The sequence below is a fragment of the Natrix helvetica genome, assembly GCF_964273705.1.
Source record: "Natrix helvetica genome assembly, chromosome: 1".
NCBI classification, from domain to species: Eukaryota; Metazoa; Chordata; class Lepidosauria; order Squamata; family Natricidae; genus Natrix; species Natrix helvetica.
Window position 1 is genome coordinate 249,375,947 of NC_138548.1, and position 6,000 is coordinate 249,381,946.

Here is a 6,000-nt window from a genome sequence, read left to right on the forward strand (position 1 = left end):
AGAGAATAGGTGGCACTTCTGGAATAATAGTTTTTAGGCATATCACTCAAAGGACAACAGGGATGTGCGGTCAGGGGAGGCAGGGGAGGCAGAGCCTCACCGCTCTCATCATGAAAAGAAAAAAAAGGGAAAAGGGAAAAGGCACACGTGGTCCCATTCCCCGCCTTCCTGAGTCAACATGAAGGAGACTGCGGAGCGCGCTCTGCCGGCCTGCGCTCCACGGTCCCCTTCATGTTGACTCAGGAAGGCGGGGAATGGGACCAGGTGTGCAGGAGGAGTGTGCTCTGCGGTCCCGTGGCTCACGCTCCGCGGTCCCCTTCATGTTCACTCAGGAAGGCGGGGAATGGGACCACGTGTGCAGGAGGTTGAGGCTGCCTCAGCCTCCTGCACACGTGGTCCCATTCCCCGCCTTCCAGAGTCAACATGAAGGGGACCGCGGCTCACGCTCCACAGTCCCCTTCATGTTGACTCAGGAAGGTGGGGAATGGGACCATGTGTGTAGGAGGCTGAGGCTGCCTCAGCCTCCTGCACATGTCCCATTCCCCGCCTTCCTGATGACATCACCAGCCTCACCAGCCATAAACCTCACCGCACGTCACTGAAGGACAATGACCTCATTCACATATGTGCTAAGTCATAATGTGACTTATTTGGCTTTGGATTAAGATTTTGAATGAATCCTACTATTGAAATATGGGCTTGTTTGTGGTTTGCCATGTTGTATGAACCCAACTAACTCTGGTTTAACAATAAACAATCATTAAGAAATTTGGGTAAGGTGTGAACTCAGTGCGTAGTAATTGCATTTTTTCTCACACAGCGCAGATAAAAGGAAAATGTATAAAAATTACCAAAGGCAGATAATATTGTTTGGTCTTCCTGAAAAATTATGTGAATAATTTATTATGTCAATAAATCAATGAAAGTGTCCAAGAGCCTCCATCCTTATCCATGAAGGATATGCTGTAATGGGACATGCAAATGACACAATGTACAATTATATTACATATTTGCATGGTGACATCATGTTACCAGGATGTGCAAGATGGAATCAGAGCTAGAGGAATCCAGATAACTAGACCATTTTCGGTTCCCTGTTTGTTAAATTTATATGTTGCCCATCTGATAAAGTGATTTTCTTTAACCCACATTTCCCCACCAAATCAGGCTAAATAATGTACACTAATCTTATTTCTTTATTTTCCAAATTGTAGCCACCCATCTCACAAAACAAGTATTGATTACAAATCAGTAGCAATACCCTATTTTATTAATAAGCATCACAATTCCACAATGAGACACAGCGAATTCTTAACCAACTTTGGAAGAGAAAGGACAATTTTCTTTCCACGGTTTTTCAAAGGCAGAGATCACAGTCCAATGGCAAAATTAAGTAGGGAAGGCCAGCAGGACAATAACCCAAATGGGACTACTGAGGAACGTGAACCCCAAAGTCTGCATTGGTAGAATATTTTTTTTTAAACCAAGAACAGCACATATGCTTACAAGCATGGGGATTCTAACAAATAAGTATGTACATTCTGAACAACTTAATGCTGTTTCCAGAGTTAAAGCATTAAAAAACACACATGCAGAGATAGGAGCCAGCTTTAAAATAAAGTGATTTTTGGCATTTCTCCAGCTCTCATTTTCAGTTATTTGCTCTTGCTACAGCTTTGATGATGCTCCAATAATCTGTGTTGATCCAGGTTGTATCATCTACAAAAGGTTCTGTCTTTGAAAACAGACAGAATTATAAAAAAAAACTTGTGGCCCCAGTTGAGCCCAACATTTCTGTTGTTAAGGGAAACATTTGTTAAATGATTTTTGCCCCATTTTATGAACTTTTTTTGCCACAGTTGTTAAGTGAATCATTGCAGTTGTTCGGTTAGTAACCGGTTGTTAAGTGAATCTGGCCTCCCCATTGACTTTGCTTGTCAGAAGGGGATCATGTGAGCCCAAGGCACCGCAACCGTTATAAATATGAACCAATTGCGAAGCATCCGAAATATGATCATGTGGCTATGAGGCTGCTGTAATGGTTGTAAGTGTGAAAAAAGGACATAAGTCACTTTTTTCACTGCTGTTCTAATTTCAAATGGTCACTAAGCGAACTGTTGTAAGTTGAGGACTACCTGTACTAATTCTCTTTCTTTGAGCCATCCATTTAACAAACAAACAGCTCACCAGTGGATGGTTCCCTCATTCCCTTCAGGTAGAATAGTTTCACTCCAGCTTTGAAATAGCTCAGATGAGTAAGGACTACCACTCCATTTACCTGGGTCCAATTGTGTGTGTGTGTGGGAGGGGGGACGCAAAGAAAGGCCCAGCATTTCAACAGTTTACCAGCAGATTGAAAAACATGCTCCAAAAGAAAAAAAAGCCCAGTAGGAAAGAAGGTTTATTTTTTTTAAAAAAATGTTTTGATCAGTTGCAGACTAGCAACTGTTTATGTATGAGGCAAGTGTGGTACTCACCACACTTTTGAACCACAATTGGAGTAATAGATCAGTGGTGGGTTCCGGATCCCAGCATGCATACGTCCTTACCTCTTGCAGCGCCTCCGCAACACTCCAGCTGCTTGGCGGAGCGTTGCGCAGGTGCTGTGCACTACGTGCGCAGAAGCGCCAAAGAGCTCATATACAGGTAAAGAGCTCAGGCGGGCCAGTAGGCCTTCGGGAGCACCATACCAGAACGGTACCCGGTGCTCCAGGCAGGCACCGGGACGGCCGTACTGGGGCGTACCGCCTGCAACCCACCACTATAACAGATTCATCAGAAATTAGGCAGCTACTTTTGACCAAAGGCAATGCAGGGACTTTTATTTTAAAGCTGTTTGCTCTGCTTTCATCGATGTGCCTTTGGAACACTTCAACTCTGTAAATAGCAATATTTCCAGATATATTATGATAAACCAAGGCAGATAACTATTTTTACAATGCTTAAGTACCAGCATCAATAGGAGGCTGGTTGCACAAATAACCAGATCAATTAAAATCTGAGTAGGTTCTATGATCTTGCTTCCTTAGGTTCAGCTTATCACCCTTGGAAAGTGGCCTCTGAATGGGATGGAATTCAGCAGCCCAAGAAAAATGGCAGAAATAAGGCGGGGCCCAGAGGGGAAGCTGTATTTTTGCAGCACTGCACAGTAGCCAATCACAGTCAAGACAGTTGCGGACAATCCAACGAGGCGCAACTAGACAAACCAGTTGGTTATCTCAACTTTTTTGGAAAGTGGAAAACCCTGGTTTTGAGACAGTGCCGGAAAACAGGATGGAGGTTGCATTTGCTGCAGCCTGGGGTGGGATGAGGTTGAGAACTACAGCGGAGGTGGTATTCAGCAGGTTCTGACCAGTTCTGGAGAACCGGTAGTGGAAATTTTGAATAGTTTCGGAGAACCGGCAAATACCACCTCCGACTGGCCCCGCCCCCATCTATTCTCTGCTTCCTGAGTCCCAGCTGATCGGGAGGAAATGGGGATTTTACAGTATCCTTCCCCTGCCACGCCCACCAAGCCACGCCCATCAAGCCATGCCACGCCCACCAACCAGTGGTGGGAACCAGTAGTAAAAAAAATTGAATCCCACCACTGAATTACAGCATATATTCTGGTCTCCAAAAACAGCAGGTGGGGATTAAGCTCATGCTGGGGCATGCAGGAAGTGTCATACCTACTGTAGCAAAACCTGAGCTTGTCTCAATGAGCATTATGCTTTATACCAGGCAGAGGTTCTAACCAGGGGGAAAAAATCTCAAGAAGGTATTTTAAAAACTATTTGTAACCATGGCCATTGTTTTCCAGTAGAGTTCGGGGAAGAAGAAATGAAGTCACTGCGCCTTTAAATTGCAAGACAGAAAGAAAGAAGCCACAAGTGGCAAGAAAAGGCAGCATTAAGATCTCCTGCAGAAACACGCTGTTGCAAAGTAATGGGAAGAGATACCCTGGAGGAAACATTTTCCATGGCCTAAATTGAGAAAATTATATGTGTTGTGGTTTTAATTTTTTCCCAAGATGTAAATCCCTAAAGAAATAAAGAAATAAATAGTCCCATGAGCCCAGCAAAAGTCAAAACACTTGAATTATTCTTGGATCAACAAGGAGTACAAGCTACCAGATGAGGGTTTACTGGAGTTTTCAGTCACTCAACCATTTGATGGCTGGTTTGGGGCACTGTGAGGTGTTTCAGCAATCATGTGAAAGCATGTTGGGTACTATACATATGAATTTGGAAGAGTTCACATATGAACTTGAAACAGGCCCAATTCCTTTGTCATGCCCTCTTCCTGCACATGACAGTTTCTTCATTCCTTTCTCGGTATAAAGATACGTAGCTTGCAGATTTGGCAGAAACAGCAAAATATATTTTACATAAAGATAGGAATGGTGGCTAAGTACATTTATTGGTGACTGGATACATCTTACAGACTTTTTGAAATGGGGAAAAATCAACTTGAGGTTTATGGTTTTGACGATTGGACAGGATAGATTATAGAAAGAAGAAAGTCATAATATGAAGAAGAGATATAATTTTAGAGAGAGGAGTTAGAATAGAATTGTACTTATAACAGCTGTGAAGAATATGGGAAGCTACTTCTTTATACCTTTCTTTTTTCTACTTTCTTCAATTATTGCACTTTTAGGGTTTTTTCCTGTTATTTTTCTTTAAAAACCCCTCTGTTCTATCTAGTGTATATAAGTTCTTCTAATTACTATTCTTGAAACTTTTAATAAAAAGTATATTTGAAAAAATGGACTGGTTGCTGGGAAAAATAGTGTGATTAAAATGCAGGCAAGAAGTCAAAAGGCTCAGGTACTTAAGGCCTAAATTCAACCAGGATGTTACATGCAAACATCTACTTTGCTAGCTTTGAATCTCAGTTTCCTTATATATAAGAAATATGTCAGGCACAAGGAACCAGAATGACACCGTGAGCTGATCAAAGTTAGTTCTTTATTTGTTGCATGCCTATTTGCAGAAATCTGGCTGCATTTTCTTGAGAACTGCCAGATAAGGCTTCTGCACCACTCCCTGCTGTGCAAGAATTCTAAGCTTAGTCCCCTCTTCACACTTCCTCCCACTCTAACTGGAGGTTCCACCACAAATAATAAATACTGCTCCAACTTTCCCCAGCCTAGGCCAGAGCACCTCCATACGGTTGGAACAGACCATCAAGTTGATCAGATCCCAAACGTTAATTCCACTTTCTCTAACTTACTGCATTCTAGAACTGATGTACCTAAAATCCCAAGACAATGGGGTCATGCTACTGGAAGTACTGGGAGTTGTAGTTGCAACATAACTAGAACTATCCCATGGAAGAAAAGCCATTAGCAATATGGCACCTTCCAGAACTGGTGTTTCGAATGATGGGACGACTATTTTCTTACCAAAATGAAAACAAGGGAAGAAAGACTACCAAGACATCCAAAATGGGGATTTAAATATTTAAATAAATAGAGATGCATAACTAGGTATCACTCAGCTAATACATGTCCACCCTCAACTAGGAAACATTTAACCCACATATTTTGCCCTGAATTCACTTTGCTCACAGCCACTGAAATGTAAAATCTAAACAGCAGCTAGAAGAGCAGTACTACTCAGCATTGGGAGTACTATTCCTGTTAGTTCACCATTTGCTTAAGAGAATGGAAGAACTAAAGTATCTTTAGGGAAGGCTTGAATTGTTTCCACTCAAGATTTATACAGCGGTGCTAAAGTTTCACAGAAGACAGGTTAACTTTTGGAAGGAGTAAGCACATTCTGAATGCAGTTGAGGGCATGTCATGATTACCTTAACAAAATGGTATCAAAGGGGCAGGGCCGGATTTAGATGAAAAGAGGCCCTAAGCTATTCCACTTATGGGACCCTTTCACCTCCCATTTTTAAGTTTGTAAATTACATGAGAGATAATAAAATACATAATTACTGTGATATATATCAATATATTAAATGAAACATGTTGTAATTGGTACTAACCTTTATAAAAAATGTGGC

At 42.0% G+C, this 6,000-nt stretch overlaps 1 long non-coding RNA gene across 1 annotated transcript in view; it reads left to right on the forward strand.

The window, feature by feature from the left end:
• LOC309384409 overlaps positions 1-4,052 on the forward strand; it is a 61,024-nt gene extending 56,972 nt beyond the window's left edge. Inside the window, exon 5 of the long non-coding RNA XR_014174051.1 lies at positions 3,803-4,052. This is a non-coding gene — a long non-coding RNA (uncharacterized lncRNA). The remainder of the gene's footprint in view (positions 1-3,802) is intronic.
• The last annotated feature ends 1,948 nt before the right edge of the window (positions 4,053-6,000 follow it).